General features: G+C 37.1%; 1 long non-coding RNA gene across 17 annotated transcripts in view; it reads right to left on the bottom strand.

Moving 5' to 3' along the window:
* LOC103350144 (uncharacterized) overlaps positions 1–20,654 on the bottom strand; it is a 95,030-nt gene that overhangs the window by 9,853 nt on the left and 64,523 nt on the right. For 6 of the 17 annotated variants that reach the window (XR_016237247.1, XR_001794514.4, XR_016237252.1 and 3 more), the window contains 2 exons: positions 19,371–19,438; positions 15,081–15,406 (listed from right to left, as the gene is read on the bottom strand). This is a non-coding gene — a long non-coding RNA (uncharacterized LOC103350144). Of the gene's footprint in view, positions 1–5,796; positions 6,299–15,080; positions 15,407–19,370; positions 19,439–20,654 lie in introns of those variants that run through there. The other 11 variants (XR_016237248.1, XR_016237249.1, XR_016237255.1 and 8 more) reach the window with 4 other exon arrangements.

The raw sequence follows: 20,654 nt of genomic DNA, 5'->3' as shown, positions 1-20,654 counted from the left end.
CTGCCGGTAATTCCAAATTATTCATTAACCTTCGACCCTTTCCTCCGCTGATGTGTGGGTTATATTGGTGATAATTTTATTGTAAATTAGTAAATTCTGCTAAAAATACAATGCTTCCTGTTGTTTTTAAGCTTCACAAATATTTAAACAAAAAAGATGCTTGGTTCAAAATCAAAAGCTTAAGCTTTCTCATCGCTATTAAGGAATTTGGGGTGATTTCTTCTAAATGAAGGCTATAAAAAGAAAGAGTCAGAGATGTGAGCAGGTTGCTGAATCAGTACTTTCTAAAGCAAAAACCTTTGCAGAAACATTACTTATTTTAAAAGCCTCTAACCCATGCTAATATTTGTGCTCATTCTCTTAAATAACACTTTAATAGAAGAAAATTATAAAAATTATAATTTGAATAATTGTAGAACCATATGCTATTGTTTCTCACAATAGAATTTGCAAAATTTTAAGTACATTTATTATTTTAGTTCGTCTCATGTATTCGCATGTGCATTCGTCAATGAATGCTACTACTTGTATCCGGGAAGGCAATTCAATCATGTAAGGGTGACTTATTTTACTTGAGGTTAATTTGTAGGCAGTTCTAAGCACTATGTGACATTAAGAAGTTACTGAAGGTGACACAGTTCAAATGAACAGCTTTCACGTTACACGTCTGTATTCACACCTAAAACTGAACAAGCGGAAACTAGAAGCCATTGCAAACCCCAAAACTGGTCTTGGCTTCAGGGATGTCCAGGTGCTTTGGATTTCAGTATCACCCCTACAGGGCACTTTTAAGTAACCAGATCACAGGAAATATGTGAACCTAAAACACATGTGTAAAATAATCATCTGGAAGCAATTATTGTCGCTTCTTTGCATCTAGCAAGCAATGATGTCCGATCATTTTAAAAATACAAGTACTTAGGGGCCAGTGTGGTGGTATAGCAGGTAGAGCTGCCACCTATGGTGCTGGCATCCAACATAGGTGATGATTGAAGTCTTGGCTGCTCCATTTCTGATCTAGAACCTTGCTAATGTGCCTGGAAAAAGCAGTGAAAGATGTCTGATGTGCATAGGCCCCTCCGTACCACATGGGAGACCTGGAAGAAGTTCTTGGCTGCGGACCAGACCAGTTTTGAGAGTGAACTAGCAGATAAAAGATCTCTCTCTCTCTCTCTCACTTTCTGTAACTCTGCCTTTCAAGTAAATAAATAACACTTTAAAAGAAAATACAACTGCTTAGACTTCACTATGTTTAATAAAAGGGTCTTCAAAAAGTTAGTAGAGAATGGAATTAAAAGCTATTTATTTTGATGATTAGTTTAAATTCAGACATTGTTTTCCTGCCACTCTGCAAAGTAAATAATTAAGCTGCCATTATTCCATTTTGCAATTGAGTACAACAATGTGATCCAAGAGTTAAGTTGATGACAAGTGATGAGATGAGTTCTTTCTAGCTAGATCACAGTTATATTAGCTGTTGTTTTTGAGCATAGAAATTGGGAGCTATTGTAATGGCCACTGCAATTATCCAAATGGGACTGAGAACCTGAGCAAACAACATGGTACAGAAGACAAAAGATAGTGTGCAGTTAAAAATGAGATGAAAGTGACTTTTTGGGTAAGGGAGTATTATTAAGGATGAAAAGAACTTTAATGTTTCATGTCATTGATTCTAATAGTAAAAATGTAGGCCACCCTTATTTTTAAAAAAAATTAACCCATTGGGGCTGGTGTTGTGGCATGGCACATGTAGGTTAAACTGCTGCCTGTAATGCCAGTGTCCCATATTGGAGCACTGGTTTGAGTCCTTACTACTCTACTTCTGATCCAAAGCTCCAGGAATGGGCTTGGGATGCCAGCAGAAGATGGCTCCAGTATTTGGGCCAATGCCACACATGTTGGGGACACAGAATGAGTTCCAGGCTCTCGACTTCTGCCTGGCCCAGGCCCAGCTCTTGCAAGTATTTGGGGAGTAAACTATCAGATGGTTGATATCTCTCTGTCTCTTTTTCTTGCTCTCACTGAATCTGTCTTTCCTTCTCTCTATGTCACTCTGCTTTCAAATAAACAGAAGAACACTTAAAACATTAGTTTATTTTGCTGTGAATTTACACTTACAAAGGATTTGCAAAAATACTATAAATTAGGATTCATCAAGGTGGCAGACTAGGAAGGGAGCTAACTGCTCTAGTTTAGGGGAAGAGCATTGAAAAAAACTGGAGAGAATGCAATGGCAGGGAAGGATTACTGAGAATACAGCTTAGGAAACTCCACACAAATTGAGGGGACACTGTGGACCTATGTGGAGGGTGTGGACACACACAGCTGGGGACCCCAGCAGCCAAGAGCCTCAGCACCAGCTTTGGAGTGAGGTGAGACCAGACTCCAGCAGCCCAAGCCACTGGCGATAAAGCTGCAGGAAGAGCCTGGCATGGGCCCAGCTTGAGCCCTGGTGTATGTGGAGGGCAATGTATCTGCCAACCTAGAGGGAACCAAAAAGAGGCACATTTCTCTCTTTTCAACCATCCAGCACCAGTGTCCTATAACTAGCCAAGAGAGGGTGGTGCCATTTTGGACATTAAGTAAAAGCTGGGCCAGCTTGTGTCCCCTTCCCTAGCAACCAGCCTAGAGGAGATGCCTGAGTGTGGCTGGGAGAATTGGCAGGGGGCTGAGTGCTCATGACTGAGGTACCCTTGTGTGTCAGGACTGTGCAAACACTGTGGCTGGGTGGGAGGGCACAGGGTGTGGCTAGGACTTTGGCCAGTGACTGTGGGTGGCTCCATATGTTTGGGGCTCCATGATTCCTTGGTGAGGGTCATTGTTGCAGGATCTTTATTCACACCGAAGACTGCACTGATCTTTTGTGTGGTTCTTGTGGCAGCGAGGATGAAAATTGTACCCACTGGGGCTATGCCCAGGCATTGGTATCCTTTAAGGAGAGGAGATGAGCAGGAGAATATACCAATAGATCAGAACAAACTTCCTCTTAAAAAAAAAAAAAAGGAGATTTACCAAACCCAACTGGGTGTCACCCTGGAGCACTGAACAGAACTCCCTGACCACATCCAGCACACACCTCTGGGTATTCACTGAAAGAGCAGACACTTCACTAAGCCACAGAGGCAGGTCCAAAGATAAATGCCATCACGGGGGGGGGGGGGGGGGACAAACAAGTATCACCACAAATGCCTAATAATAAATGCATTAATCAAGAAACAAGAATAAGGAAGACAACATGATGCCCCAAAAGAATACAACACTTCAATACTAGAATGTGAAGATGAAGAGATTGATGAAATGTCAGAAACAGAATTCAAAAAATTGATCATATGATTACTTAGAAGTAATCAGAAGTAAATTCATGAACTAAAGAAATTCATATGTGACATGAATGAAAATTTTCCCATGAAATTGAGATTTTAAAAATAAATCACAACAAAATATTGGAAATGAAGAATTCAATAGAACAAATAAAAAATACAGTGAAAACCCTGAAGAACAGGCTTGATGAGACAGAAGAAAGAATATCTGAGTTAGAAGACAAATCTCTGGATTTTACAGTCAGACTGAAAAAAAGAAGAAGAGAAAGAAGAAGAAGAAGAAAAAGAGGAAGAGGAAGAAGAAGAAGAGTAAGAGAAAGAAAGAAAGAGAGAGAGAGAGAGATGTAGAAGGAGAAGGAAGAAATTAGAAAACTAAAAAACACTGTCAGAGATTTTTCTGTTACTATCAAATGACTCCATATAACTGGTCTTAGGAGTTCCTGAAGGCATGGAAAGAGAGAATAGTTTAGAAGACTTTTTAGTGAAGTAATAAAAGAATACTTTGATAATTTGGAGAAAGAAAGGGATATCCAAGTAAAGGAAGCACACAGAACTCCAGACAGACATGACGAGAAAAGATCTTCACCACGGCGCATTGTAGTCAAACTTTCCACAGAAAATAAAAAGATTCTAAAATGTGCACAAGGCCGGTGCTGTGGCTCAATAGGCTAATCCTCCGCCTTGCGGCGCCGGCACACTGGGTTCTAGTCCTGGCCGGGGCGCCGGATTCTGTCCCTGTTACCCCTCATTCAGGCCATCTCTCTTCTATGGCCCGGGAGTGCAGTGGAGGATGGCCCAAGTGCTTGGGCCCTGCACCCCATGGGAGACCAGAAGAAGTACCTGGCTCGTGCCATCGGATCAGCGCGGTGCACCGGCCGCAGCGCGCCAGCCGCGGCGGCCATTGGAGTGAACCAACGGCAAAGGAAGACCCTTCTCTCTGTCTCTCTCTCTCTCTCACTGTCCACTGTGCCTGTCAAAAAAAATGTGCACAAGAGAAGTGCAAGATTACTTTCAGAAGACCTCCAATTAGACTCACAGCTGGCTTCTCATCAGAAACCATACAGGCTAGGAGAGAATGGTGAGATATATTCCAAGCTTTCAGAGCTAAAAACTGTCAACTCAGAATACTCTACCCTGCAAAGCTCTCATTTATGAATGAAGGTGAAATAAAAACCTGCCAGAATAAACACAAATTGAAAGAATTTGTCAGCACTCGTCCAGCTTTACAAAAGATGCTTAAGGATGTGCTACACACAGAAACACAGAAACATGGTCATTACTATGAAGGAAGGTGAAGGCAGAAAATCTCACAGTAAAATTACAAAGGAAATCTAAAGTAAACAATAGGAATATTTATGGAAAAATGGCAGATCCAAGTTGTTAATTATTAATAGTCACCTTGAATGTAAATGGCCTCAAATTTTCACTTAAGATACAGACTGGCTGAATGGGTTAAAAATAAAATCCATCTATATGCTGTCTACAAAAAACACATCTCATCAAAAAAGATACATGTAGATTGAAAGTGAAAGCATGGGAAAATATATTCCCTGCCTACAAAAAACTAAACAAAAAAGAAGCCGTTGTAGCCATCTTGACAAAATAGACTTTGACACAAAACTGTTAAAAGAGACAAAGAAGGGCATTATGTAATGATTAAGGGATCATTTCAGCAAGAAGATGTAACTACTATAAATGTACATGCACCTAATTACAGATCACTTGGTTATTTTGAAGAAATGTTAATGGATCTAATGGGATACATAGACTGTAATTAAATAATAAAGGCGGACTTCAATACTCCACTTTCAGCAATGGACAGATCAACCAGACAGAAAATCAGCAATGAAACAACAGAGTTAATCAATATTATAGACCAAATATACCAAATAGATACTTACAGAATTTTTCAACCTACAAATGCAGAACATATATTCTTCTTACCAGTGCATGGAATTTTATTTTAGATCAAATTCTAGAATATAAAGGAAGACACAGCAAATTAAAAAAAAAAATTGAAATCACCCCATGCGTCTTCACTGACTATAATGGAATGAAGCTGGAAATCAACAACTCAAGAATCTCTAAAACATATGCCAATACATGGTACTGAACAACATGCTCCTGAATGAACAGTGGGCCCTGGAAGAAATCAAAAGAGAAATAAAAAATATCTGAAAATGAATAAAGATGGCGATATAATACAACATATCAACACTTATAGGATACAGCAAAAGCAGTGTTAAGAGGAAAGTTTATAGTAATTTTGCCTACATCAAGAAATTTGAAAGGCACTAAATAAATAAGCAATCAATGCATCTCAAGGACATAAAAAAACATCAAACTAAATGCAAAACTAGTAAGAAAAAGAAATGATTTAAATTATAGAATAAACAAAATTGAAACAAAAACATTACAAAAAATCAGAGAAATGAAAAGATTTTTTGAAAAAATAAGCAAAATTTAGACACCATTGTCATTTTTATGTCTGTACCATGGTTTATTTTCTAAGACATTAATATTATGAATTAATATAATTAATAGTATTAATATATTTCAATTTCTCCTTATTACCAATGCATAACACATCATTTATCTTTATATTTGTGCAACTGTATCTGAGTTAGTTGGACATGGTACATTAAAGGATATGATATGTACTTTTTAATAACAGTAATTTTTAACATTTGCCATAATTGTGTCATATTCATAAAAATAAATACTATCTGTGAATTAAGGTATGAATGTATTAATAGCACTTATAAACCATGAAATATAGAGAATAAATAAAAAATGTTGTATCAAAGCCTATCTGTATTTCCATCTCCCTTTCAGTTTCTAACATGAGAGAGTAATATAAAAAAGAAAAGGATACCAATTCATTGAAATCACCACATGATTCTATGAAAGAACAAGGTGGCAGGTTTGGCGTCTCTCACAAACGACAGCTCACTCCTGTGGAGATTCCTTTGAGGTTCCTGTAACAGAAAAAAAAAAAAATCACTAGTTAAATTGGTCTATTGTGTGGGCAGTTAAAAAAAGTAAGGTGTGACCAAAATAATTTCTAAAACTTTCAGATCTTTTATTTCAAACATCAACAATTTAAAGCTTAAAAAATAGTAGTCTTGGGAAGCTGATTTTACAGTTCCTGTAGGCTATATTTTTCCATTGCAAAGGTTTCATTACAAATGTTTCATTATGAAAGTGAAACAAAATCAGAACTCTCAGTTGACTATTGGAGTGCCTGGATTTTCTTTCAAACTGAAATTGGAACAGGAATGAAATATTGAATACAAAACAGGAATGCAAATAATGGAAACTTTGATTCTTCCCAACCAATTTATATTTTGGAATTGTTGTAACTGTATCTGATCTTTCCTTTTTCAATACTAATAAACAATAAATACAATGTGAACATTTTGTATTTGATTATGTGGTAGCATAAAAGCATGAGACCCTGGAGAATATAGTAGGGGACCAGAATAAGTAGGAAAAATTCCTTCTTGGAGGAACTGACAGGAGATCTTAAAGATTGATGGGCATGAATGATGCTCCTAAAGTAAGCCAAGTAATCTAAGCAGGAAAAAAAACTGCAACATGGAAATGTTAGACAGTTGTAGGGAATTGAAGATTGTGTAGCACAGCTACAAGTCAGTGAATGTGGGGGTTGTGACAGTAGACCATCTTTCACAGACAAATAGTGCCTTAAAGGGCATTCAGTGGAAAAATTAACTTTATCACCTGTTTTAGAAAAAAAGCAAAACAAAACAAAACTAAAAAAGCACATTGGAGAAACAGGGCACATTGGAGACAAAGAAGATGAGTTCTGAAAATATTTCAAGATAGACTGGAATTTGTGAGTAAAATTCAAACAGGAGGAAGAAACCATTAAGAAACAGAATCCACAGAACCTGTTAACAATGGATGAGTGAGGGGAGAGAAGGAGGCAGTACAGAGTGATTCTCTAGGTGACTGAACAGATAATAAGGGAGACGGTCATTGTATAGATAAAAATTCTCATGAGGATTTTGTGGAATGATAGGAAGGCTATTGTGGACAATTCGAGTTTAATGGTTTTTTTATGCGCATAAAAAATTGCCTAGTTGGTACTTAGTGTTCTCCAGAGATATAACCAAGAGGATTGACCAATTGATTGATCAATCTATCTGTTATCTGTCTATCTTTTGATATATAGATGTTGAAATGAGGGGTAATTTTAGGATTATTGGCTCATATGATCATGGACCCTGAGAGGTTATGTGACAGGCTCTCTGCAAAGTGGAGAACCAGGGAAGCTGGTGGCACGGCTCAGTCCAATTACAAAGGTCTGAGGACCAGAGAAGTCAGTGATGTAATTCTAATTCCAAGGTCAAAAGCCTCAGGACCGAAGGTCCACTGGATTAAGTACTGAAATGTAAAGGCTTCCAAATCCAAAGTGAAGGAGCAGAACTGTGTTGCAGTCCAGGAGAGAGAGCCAGAGTTATTAGACTCTTATCTGTCTTTTTGTTATGTTTTTGCCCATAGCCAATTGGGTTGTTCCTCCTTATATTTAAAGGGACCTTGCTCTGCTCAGTCCATCTCTTCCACTTCTCTAGAAACACCCTCATAGAGGCTGGTACTGCGGCAAAGCAGGTAAAGACATTGCCTGCAGTGTCAGCATCCCAAATGGACACCGGTTCAAGTCCTGGCTGCTCTACTTCCAATCCAGCTTCTTGCTATGTCTGGGAAACAGTGAAGAATGACCAAAGTTCTTGGACCCATGAACCCACGTGGGAGACGTGGAAGAAGCACCTGGCTCCTGACTTTGGATCAGCCCAGCTCCTGCTGCTGCAGCCATTTGGGGAGTGAATCAGTGGATGGAAGACCTCTCTAGTGCTCTTTCGTTCTTTGCCTCTAGCTCTCTGTAACTCTTTCAAATAAACAGATAAATAAATTCTTTTTTAAAAAAAAGAAAAGAAATACCTTCATAGACACAATAGATATAATGCTGTACTACCATTCTATGTATAACTTTTTTAAAAAAAGATATTTATTGGAAAGACAGAGTTAAATAGAGAGGTAGAGACAGGTTCACTTTCCAGATGGCCTCAATGGTCAGAGCTGCGCCAATCCGAAGCTAGAAGCCTGGAGCTTCCTCCGGGTCTGCCACGTGGATGCAGGGGCCCAAGGACTTGAGCCATCTTCTAAAAGCGCACTGCTTTCCCAGGCAAAAACGGAGAGCTGGATTGGAAGAAGAGCAGCCAGGACTAGAACCAAGGCCCATATGAACCCTGAACCGGCACTTCAGGCCAGGGCTTTAACCCGCTGTGCCACGGTGCCGGCCCCTTCTAGGTATATCTTAATCAAGTCAAGTTGACACCTAAAATTAATCATCACAGTACTAATAATGTGATATGAAACAAAATAAAGTGGTGAAAATAATAAGAAAAAACTCTTGCGCTATCGATTTTTCTGAGAAACGATAGTGAACAATTGAAAAAACTGGTATTAGTAGTGTCATGCTTGTGTGATAAAACATGTACTGAATATCTGCTTATGAAAACAGAGATAATATATGATTGTGATAGAAAATAAACCCTGAAACTCTACCTGCTACCCCAAAGCACAGAAAGCCAATCAACTGATATGGGGTGGCAAAAGAAATGGCAGGATTTCTCAAGACCATACCAACCCTCAAAGTGGTATTTATTGGAGAAGCAAATTAATTCACGAGTCCAGTGATTCAGACCCTGCAGAAACAGATATACCTCTCTCTTAATTCAATGAGTTACTTTTAGAACTATCAAAATGCAGGGCACAGGCCGGCGCCCTGGCTCACTAGGCTAATCCTCCGCCTTGCGGCGCCAGCACACAGGGTTCTAGTCCCGGTCGGAGTGCTGGATTCTGTCCCGGTTGCCCCTCTTCCAGGCCAGCTCTCTGCTGTGGCCAGGGAGTGCAGTGGAGGATGGCCCAAGTGCTTGGGCCCTGCACCCCATGGGAGACCAGGATAAGCACCTGGCTCCTGCCATCGGATCAGTGTGGTGCGCCAGCTGCAGTGCGCCAGCCGCAGCGGCCATTAGAGGGTGAACCAACGGCAAAGGAAGACCTTTCTCTCTGTCTCTCTCTCTCTCACTGTCCACTCTACCTGTCAAAAAAATGCAGGGCACAGAGAATTTTTAAAAATTATTTATTCATTTTATGAGTGGCACAGTTACAGAGGGGAGGAAATACAGAGAGGCAGACAGATCTTCCATTTACTGATTCACTCCCCGAATGACAGAACCAAAGCCAAGAACCTGGAACTTTATCCAGAAGTCATTTGTAGGTGACTGGGTTCCAAGTACTTGGCCATCTTCCACTGGTGTTCTAGGAAGTGGAAGCCAACAGGATGCAAAGCAACACTTACATAAGATGCACCTGCCACAGGCAAAGAATCCTGAAGCTAAGGTCGGGAGGCTAGGAGACTGGGGCCTGATGATATCTGACCTTTTCATTCAAAGCACTCTTCAGGGGCTTGGAAAATTTCAATCTTATTATTTTTTTTAAATCTTTATCTCAATCCATTTTTCTCCACGTGAGAACAAGTGGAAAAGTGATAGTGACCTTGTTATAGAAACACATCTCAAGTGACTCTCATTTACATTTTACAAAGTTAATGATGTGAAAAATTGAAGGTTGTCTTTTAGGAACATTTGTGAGACTCTAATAACTGATATTTCAATAGCATTTTGAAACAGAGAGACAATTTTCTCAAGCCTTTCCATGTCTGAATGTTGGTCTCTATTTTCTTCCATTAATTGCAATAGTGAGGTTTAAAGAGATGCTGTGATGGAACAGCTGATGGAGAAGAATCATCAATGGCAGAAGCGTAGGCCTCATGACTTCTGGCTCAGTGATCTTTCTCCCATGTAATCCAGGACCAGCAGCGTTAGAAGAGAGTCAATTCTTGCAAATATTCCAGGAAAACTCTTGTAAAAGTGTCTGGAATGGTCTGTATTTTAGGAAGAGTTAAAGAGGTGAGACTTTGTTCTCCATTTATTTATGATCCTTTATTTAAAAACAAAAACATTGTGTTGAGGGAACACACAGATATATGGAATAGGAGGATTAAAATTGGATTTCAGTATTTTACATCTTATTTTACATCTGTAAAGCATTGTCACAGAGAAAGTACCTAAGTAAGAGTACAACCCCTAAACCAAATGAGATTTATAATACTTCTATGTCTAGCAGTGCCTTCATAAGCACACTTCATGCTAATCAGACAAAGGATATTAAGGATACTTTCATTGATGCTGCCTACCCAACCAACTCCATCTACATGTGTCCTAGAAATCTTTCTGTAGCTGAAATAACACCCAGGCAAGGGCTCTTAATAAACTAGGTAAGGAATATTCCAGAAACACTAACATTAGAGAGGTGTAAAATGTAGGCTTTTGTAATACAATGACCTAATATGTTCCTATTACAAGTCTTCCTATTATTTAAACAGCTGAACTGGCAGCTTTAAGACCCTTTAAAAGTTAATAGTGGAATTTCAGTGAGACTCTTAAGTCCATATGTGTTTTAATGGACATTTTAATTACAGTATTTTATACCTACTCCTATATATGTCTAGAATTATATGTTTATAAGTTATGTTATTATAAATCTTTATGTTTAACTTTTGGTGATTGAAATCACATTGTATTTCACTTTTTTCAAGATGTCCATAATGTTTTCAATTGTACAATATCGAATATTTTTACAGGTTTTTGGAGTTCACATAACAAGTTCTCCCAACACCAGGAGGAAAATGACTTCAAAAATCTTTTCAAATAACAGTTACTTTCCTTCTCATTTTTTATGGACTCATGCTTTCCTTGTTCCTTGGTGAATGAGAGAGGGAAGAATGAAGAGAAAGAAAGAGCGAAAGTGACAGAGAATAATAGCAATTTTACCTGAATTTCTTAACAAATATTCATTCAATGTCTACTGACTGTATTTTCATATCACAGTAACTTTAACAAAAGTTGTTTTAGATTATGACTATCCTATTCTTTTTTGAATTTTGTACTTTAAGAGGAACTTAAATAGCATATGTAATCCTACTTTAAAAAGAATGCAGAAGATCCACAAGCAATTTCTTGTCTCATTTTTTCCTTCCTTCCCTATTCTCTTCTCTGCTTCCTTTTTTTCTTGCCTATACTCCTTCATAGCTTAAAATAACAGTTACTAAAATGGACTCTATATTATTTAGATTAGGTCCATTTATTCACATATCTGGAAATGAAATATAGCTATTTTCTGGTGGCATCTAATCAATTTTCAGAAAGTTTGAACCTCACTTCATCTAGGAATACAAGTAATGAAAAATAAAGTTTTAGTATCAAGGCCTGTAAACTAACATGCATATTTTATAATGATGATAAATCTATTTTGATCATGATTCTTCTTATCAAAGACACTTCATAAGTCATGATTCAGAGTGAATATAATGATAGGCCTCATAAACTAGAAATTCACTGCTACAAATTCTTTTCAGGTGTTTTCATTGTATGTAAATATTATAAATGTAGATTGTCAGTATCTCTTAAATACGGAATAATATGAAATATTTCTCTTTAATCACATAATCAAGGATGAGAAACAACCTCCATTTGGGAAGAACCCAACAGCTATGATAATGGAAATGATGGGACATGTTCATTAAATACTGAACACCCTCACCATACTTTGCTACCTGATTTATAGAATATGAAACAGTGAACATTTTTACATGTGTTCAAGTGATGTTATGTAAGGATGAAATCTAGAAGTGGAGATTAAATCCTGATATCACTGATGCCAGAGAGGTGTTTAGTTAAATGTAATATCCTTAACAAGAAAATAACTTTATTTTTAAGAAAATAAATCTCAGGTTTAGTAGCAACATCAACAATAGTAGCCTGAGGGCTAATTCTTCAGAAAGCATCTGGCTCTTGGCTCCATTCCTGGAAGAATTACATAATTTTTGTATAGATGTGTGCCTCAGAGAAAGGATCAGAGCGGACTGAAAGGAGTCATGGAGAAGGTGCTGCCTTAGACCTTATCAGCTTCCAATGGTTGACTGGCCTGCTGCTCTGGTTCCTTCCTCAGGAAGCCAAGATGTGCATGGCTGCCTCTGGATGAGTCATCAGCTTGGGCTCCCGAAGCTCTGTTGTGACTTGTTTGGGAAGGTTTCCATGTCAGGAAATTCGGGACACTTTATGACACTCATGCACGTCTTTGGCTGGTATGCACAGTTGATTTGGATCTGTACATAATGAGGCTAAGGTCAGGGGTTTGGTCTCTGCATAGGCCAATTAGCTTTTTTCTGCACAGCGATCACAGATGGTATATCTAAACCTGACTAACCAGGTGTCCTGCACGGATGAGCAACTCATGAGACAATGGACAAGTCACTATGTATGATAAAAACATTTCCTCTACTCTTAGAAAAACTACTCATCCCTTTGTTAGCACCAACGTCATTTATTAAGTAAAACTGATTGGGTTATTTAGACAGTTTATGTGATTTTTTTCAGATAGAACTATCATTTGTAAGGAAATATTCTTAAAATTATGTTGTTATTAGTACTTTCTTCATATAAACTAGTTCTTTAAATTAAAATAAAAATATTATAAGACTAAAATGATAACCTTCAAAACTACAGGTAATCTTAAGAAATTGTTCAGATATTCAGTGTTTGTAGAATTGTAAAATTGGTGAAATTCCATAATTGAAATACACTAAAAATTTGTATGTGCCTCAAGTGAGATTTCCTAGTCCATGTATAGCTAGGATAATATTTTCATATCATCTACAATGTAAATTACATAATAGTGAAACATATGATCAGAAAAAATACAAAATGTGTGTTCATTTAAATTGCATAAAATTAATATCTCCAAGCAGTGACAATATGCACTTAATTTTTTCTCCTATTGTCACAATAATAGTGTTGCATATTGTTTTAAAGGCCTAAAATGCTAACATAGTGTTTTTAAACTGAAATATAAAATTATACAAGATTTAAACAATGAGGCTGGAGTACTAAATGCTTTCTGAAAAATATCTTCTTTTGTAGCATTTAATCTACCATATCAACCAAGCTTGAAGGAAACAGCAAAGCTCACCACATTCAATCACATGGAATGTCATATCTGTTGCAAACATATTACATAACATAACTGTGCTTTCATAGGCTATTGATTTTCACTATGAAGCATGAATAGATAGGTTAGTTCATATAGACAGAGGCCATACTATAGAAAACAAGAGTTTTACTTAAAAATAAATTATATAATGTCCTTTGCCTATTTGTTTTGCACAATCATACATTATTAACCTTATCTTTACATTATAATGGATTGATACCATTGAAAAGAACAGAATGAAATATATTTCTATCAAAACCAATTCCAACTTGAGTGGGTAATAGTCCTACCTTTTGTGAGGCATTAACACCAAAATAACTGTTAGGAAAGGGAAATCTTAAATTTTAGTTCCTCTCTCTTGATTTCTGAATGCATCAAATTGTTTGTGAAAACTTAAAAGATTGAAACATGGTGTAATGGATAAATGCCTGGAATAAAATTCAGAAATGAGTATGTTCATGATACTGCACTTTATATTATTATTCCTTCCTTAACCTCTCCTCTGAGTGATAACTTTTAACAGAGCATAAGGTGCCATCTATTTTTTGTCTCTTCCTCCGTCTTTGGTATTGTAGTGTAATATCACATTCCTCTTCAAATTTTCCCTGTCCACTGGAATACTTACTAATGCAGAAGTTTCTTTTATGTGGCTACCAGTGGGAGGAAGTGGGGTCATAATTCAGATGGTAGGCTTTCCTTTGGGTCAGTGCACAACTTTCTTTCCTCTCTAACAAACAAATGACAGCTCTACATCAGAAGGATGGAGATCAAACCCAAACACCCTAAGTGCGTGGATTTCCTTTTTCTCTTACAAAAGAGGAAATACCACTTACCCACCCCTTCCTCTGAAACTGCATGACCTGCTCCTCTGGTCCTGGATATTTGTGAGAAGCTAGAGGGCAGAACAGTCAGTGCATCTATCAGAACACAGCGCTTTACACACCTCCATGAACATGCTTCTTGACCTCACTGATAACCCATAAGGGAGTATTTAAATCAACTTCCTCAGAGTCCAAGTCAGGTGATTTTTTGTCTGGAATAAATTTTGAAGTCCCAAATGAGAAAAAGGAAATTCTTCAGACACAATAAAAAGAAAAAAAAGTCTTGGGGAAAAGAATGATTTTTTTGTACAGTCACAAAGACAAAACAAGTGTGTGTGTGTGCCCACACAAGTGTGTGTATTTTAGTCTTGATTGCTTTCTATCTTTTGATAGACAGATGATATTTATCTAGGAAAACTTACCACAGTGGTTTTTCAAAACTCTCTTCAGCAAACACATATGTTTCCACCTACTTGGTTCATTTTGTTTAACTGATGTAACGGTTGAAACATAAATTCTAGTAACAATGTTGGTTTTGTTCCCCACGTAAGCTTTGTTTCATGATAGAATAAACATAATTGTAAAGAGTGACAGCTTGTTGTTTCTGTTCAATAAAGCCTTCTCATGCCTTCAAACAAAGCTATCCTGCCACAATAATAATAATAAAAACTGCTCTAAAAGCAATTCCTTTAACAAAAGGCAGGTGTCTCTGATACATAGTTTTAAAAATTTACAAACTTGGAATTACACAAATTTGAAGCTGACTACTAGTTTTTTCCATATTTTCTATATATAAGGTACATCGTTTTTTAAAAAAATTATTTATTTGAGAGGCAGAGTTACAGAGAGAGAGAGGGAGAGACAAAGAGAAAGGTCTTCCATCCTCTAGTCCACTTCCCAAATGGCTGCAACTGTCGGAGCTATGCCAATATGAAGCAAAGAGCCAGGAGTTTCTTCTGGGTTTCCCACATGGGTGCAGGGGTCCAGGCCTTGGGCCATTCTCCACTGATTTCCCAGTCTATTAACAGAGAGCTGGATGGGAAGTGGAGCAGCTGGGACTTGAACCTGTGTCCATATGGGATGCCAGTGCTTCAGGCATAGTTCTAGCTGGCCTCTGGTAGCTCATTTCTAATGCAAAGAAAATAAAAGTGCATGTAGTCAATCAAGTAAAGTTAGTAAAACCCATGACACAACTTGTAGGCATACAGAGAATGTAGTTTTTCTTTCCATATTAATTTGCAAATATTTTCAAAAGTCTTCTACATGTGCCAGACCTAAATCTTTGCAGTGAGTATTGGATGGGTGAGAAGTCAAATGCAGAGCAACCTGTTCAACAATTCCTGCTGGACAGTATCCCAGGCTCTTAAGAAACATTAGTAACTGTGTCTTGTCTTCCTCTGATGTCTCTTTCTCTCCTAAATAAAGAAAAAGATTTGTTCTTTGCCTTGCTCTCTCAATTTTCCTCTACTGTGGTGGCCTTATTTATTCCAGACTCAACTGTATGGAGGTGATTCTAAACTGAAGGTAGGGTTTTCTCTAACATCACCATGGATACTGTGCAAGATTTTACATTTTAAATACAGAAATATGAACTCATCATCTTCTATGACTATCAGAGAAGCATCAAAGAACCATCATGATTCAGGATTCTGTTAATGATTATAGATTACATACCATCCCCCCATTACATTTATCAGAAGTCAGAGGACTGCTCCAGTATTTTGGAGCAAGTTTTATGGAGGAAAGCTGCCTGTTCCAACTCATTTCTGTCATTAGAATAGAAAAATATTTCAATACCTTAACCTCTTGATGCTATTGTGTGCATTAAATCTTTTATACAGTTCTAAATAATTATGTGTGATGCATAGTGATCATGGTGGAAAACAGTATTTATTTTATATAACAAATTTATCTGCTTCTTTATCCAAAATGTCTACCAGGATTAAATTAGTTTCTCTTGTGCTCTCTATCTCTACCTATTCAAAATCTAATGATAATTTGGAAATAAGTAATAATTTGATCACCTAAATGTAAGCTTTACCTCATTTTACTCTGTAATATTTAATACTTTCTTTCTAAAATGTATGTTATGCTCCAAGTGTATGCCATTTGCATGCTAATTTTATTCCCAAATTGATTACCTCTTAGGGTCAGGAAATTATTTCTTATGCATTTTTGAATCCCAAAATAAATTTTTTTCATTGAAGAAATTTTAATTTTAAAACTTCTTTGAATATAATAATACATTTTATTCAATAAAACATTAGAATTGTTAGGATTTCATAATCTGTTAATCACATTTTCTAGGTTTGCTATTTGTTCTTCTGAGTTCAAAGTTTGTATTTCTTTATAGGTTAACTGATAGAGAGGAGACTGGTGTAATCATGTCACTAAGTTTGGTTGATGATTTGTAGGTTGGATGTTCTGCTATATCCTTTAGTTTTAGCTACATAATTTATATGAAGAAAAATTATATAGAGTTTTACTATGCTATTCTGAGTGAATGTCGTTTTTCTGAACATGAGCAATAAATTTACATAATGAATTATTGAGGTAGGGTTCGGTGGTATTTATGTGTAGAAGCTGATGAATTATGTAACCCATCAATTTCACAGCTCCTCCCCATCCTCAGAATAAAGCTACTTAATGGCAATTGGTGACTTGGGCTTATTGATTACAGAATTTAGGTGTATATTGAGGGGATATAGCTTAATGTAACTAATGTTCTTTGCCTTAGTATAACCTTAATAATGTTCAGTTTTCTTCTCTTTTTTAATGTGTCTTTTTTCTTTCCAGAAACCTGATATTTAAGGAATACAAACTTAATGCATTTCATAAGTACAACTTTAGGAACATAGTGATTCTTCCCACTATACCCACCCTGAATCCCTCTTCCTCCTCCCTCTCCTATTCCCATTCTTGATATTAGAATCTATTTTCAATTAATTTTATAAACATATGATTAACTTTATACTAAGAGTACTACAAATAGTGTGTGTGTGTGTGTGTGTGTGTATATAAACTGGTCAACAGTGGAGACAAGGGTTGTTCAAAATTATCAAAGACATCAAAGTGTCAATTTCACTTCTGTAGATTAAGTTAATACAAGATCGTTAAGGAAGAAGAACTTCAGAATATTTCTAGGTATTCTCAGCAATCAGTGCGACATTAAAAAAACGGGAGAGTGAGCTACAGGGGGAAGACAAAAGAAAAAATCGCAAGCTGGCAGAGACAAATCAATTCTACAGTTTCAAAATAAGGGAGAACTAATAAAGCTTTCACTATCACCTTCACTTGGGTTTGCACACCATCAGGGAAAGTAGCAGGCGAACCATTTTATTATGTGTTCTACTCATCTTTTTTCTCAGTTTCTGACACAATATACTATACTATGTTGGACTCCTGTGATATTTTCTACTATCAAGTTATTCATTTATTATTTCACTGCATCCTTCCCCAATATATTTTAAGCATCTACATCATTCAGATATAATAATAGATACTAGAGGTAGAATGATTTATGCTATGAAGTCCCTGCTGTCATAAACTCAGAGACAGGATTAATTTTAATTAATTAATTAAAGTCAGGATTAATTTTAATGTCATGAAATAGTCTCTCTCTCTTATTTCCAAAGTAATTATGCTTTCCATTCATCCAGAAACTTGAAAACTGATGACTCTTGGGTTTTGAATGAGCTTCATGGTTGGGAAATGTTGTTTTGGCCTTTAGCTCCAGATTTTACAAATATTGTGTAGAGGTTTTTAGATCTTGTAGAATACCATTTATTAATATCATTTCAAAAAATAGTGTTTAAACTCAATAGCTCTGCAAACCAATAATACTGTTTTTAGCATTTAAGATCCTCTCCCAATCTCAGTAACAAAGAACTGGACACCATGCTTCTCTTAGCCCCTGAGTACCAGATGTCTTAGGCTCTGCTACTGGGAATAAGATCTTGGAACCTACCAGGGCAAGCTGTGAAAGCAGTGTGTTTTACGTAGACGTGGTGGAGGTGCTCCTTCTTCTATAAGAGGCAGGACCTTACTATTGAAGTGGCTCTTCCTAAACTTTGGGTTATTTTGCTAAAGTTTCTCAATAGGCTTAACTTCATGTAAGAGCAAAGAAGGGAATGTTCCAACATGGATTTCTTGAAAGTATCATTTTAGGTATCCTGATGCTATGTTCAGCAGTTAGTATCTCTGGTTCTGGCCATTTAATTCTCTTGTACTTAGGATTCAATTAGTGTCTTTGATTAAGCAACAGCATCCTCTAATCCAGAAGACGAGACAGAGAAATGGTACTCCAACAAAATGGAAGCCTAAGAAACGAAAATGTAATAACTACGTTCCTGAAAGAGAGGTTGAAAAAACACCCATCTTCACTGACTACCCTGTCAAAACAGCCAGTTGGAAAGCAAGCAAATAAGCAAACAAACGTAACTCACTCAAAATATTCAGCTCAGATAAACCATCTTATAGTGTATGGTCAAGTGCATACATTTTAGGGAAGAACAGAATTAGGTTTAAATTCCTGCTTCACTACTGGCATAACTTAGATTTGACATTACTTATAGGCCTCCAGTTTCCTCATCTGTGAAGTCAGAGAATAGAATAGAGTTTATAAGCATTAAATAAGAATATATATGTGATTTACTCATCATAGCACAAAGTGTACTTGATCAATAAATAGATCTCCTACTTGCCAAAAACCCAACAGAAAGCCTGTAAAAACTAGCTATATGGACAGGTGTTGTGGCACCCTCAGTCCTGGCTAATGTGGCCAATTAGGAAGTGAACCAGCAGACAAAAAATCTCCTTCTCTGTGTGTGTCTCTCTCTCCTTGTCATTCTGCCTTTCAAAAAAAGAAAATAAATCTTAAAAAAATAAACAAGCTATAAGAAAACTTTTACCAGATATATTTTTTTTGTTTAAATAAGTAAAACTATTGGTTTTGGAAACACAGACTTTTAAAATTCTACCAAATGATTAAGCAAGAGAAAGCAGTCTTTTCATTTTAATCCTGCTCAAAATTTCACTTCCGAGCAGCAACCCCGTATTCATTTTCTTCGTTCCCTCGCTGGAATAGGCATACCTTTACATGTGTTTTGGTGATCAGGAATTGTGTCTTGATTCCCATGAGCAGTCCTTTCCTGGCTGTGGCTATATAAGCAAACAATACAAAGAAGTATGAAATTTCTTCAGTTATTAAGTTATATCCAAGAACTCCCTGGTTTCTATTTTCAACTAATATGAACCCCGGGTGGATGTGGAAGGAGCATCCAGGTTAAATATAGCTGTCTCTATAAAGAGCTCACCTGAAGAATTGAAGGCATTTTGGTTAATGGTGACCCTCCCTGCACTTTGCTATTGGGTGTGAATTTCAGTGAAACTTCATATCCAGTAAGTCCTCCCAAGGGAAATCAGTTGTGGACATCGGAACTTTGCCCTCAGCTAGATGAGGCCATCTACACAGATATACTCCATCAAGGTTCTCCCAATGGTGACCCCTATTTCATAAAGTTGAGATATGTCCTCAGATTGTCCAGTGTAGAGAGCAAAAGAAGAAAAGAAGATTCTGTTATATTAGAGATACTGTTATATTAGAAAAAAAGTACACATATGTGGTGCATTATGTGTAATCTCCATAGGCAATCTTTGAAAAAGCTTCATTTTATATAGATACATAAATTATACACTTGGTGCTCCATGTCCACAATTTCTATATCAGCAGATTCAAGCAAACTTGGATCAAAAATATTCAAGAAATTGTGTCTGGAACACATGCTGACTTTTAAAAAAATCCTTTTCCCTAGACAACACAGTCTAATGAATGTTTACATATCAGTTGCATTGCTTCGGACATTACAAGTAATTTAGGATGTGCATAGGCTGCATGCAAACACTATGCTATTTTTTAAAATATTTATTTATTTATTTGACAGACGAGTTACAGAAAGAGGGAGAGATATAGAGAGAGGTTTTCTACCTGCTGGTTCACTCCACAAATGGCCACAGCAGCCAGACCTGGGCTGATCTGAAGTCAGGAACCAGGAGCTTCTTTAGTGACTCCCACTTGCGTGCAGCAGCCGAAACACTAGGACCAACCTCCACTGCTTTCCCAGGTGACTAGCGGGGATGCTGGGTCAAAAGTGAAGCATCTGGGACTCAGTCAGTGCCTCTATAGGATGCTGGCAATGCAGGAGGAGGCTTAACCTACTGTGCCATAGTGCCTGTCCCAACACTGTGCCATTTTAAATACGAGACTTGGGCATCTACATGTTTGGTTAATTTGGGGATCTTGGAACCCATTTCCCACAAACACCAAGCAACGATTTTCTATGTGTTCACACTTGTTATGTTAGAATGGCTCCTGGAA

Source organism: Oryctolagus cuniculus, chromosome 7 (assembly GCF_051225735.1).
Source record: "Oryctolagus cuniculus isolate XC-2025 breed Fujian yellow rabbit chromosome 7, ASM5122573v1, whole genome shotgun sequence".
Taxonomy (NCBI): domain Eukaryota; kingdom Metazoa; phylum Chordata; class Mammalia; order Lagomorpha; family Leporidae; genus Oryctolagus; species Oryctolagus cuniculus.
This window is presented reverse-complemented; position numbering and strand designations above follow the sequence as displayed.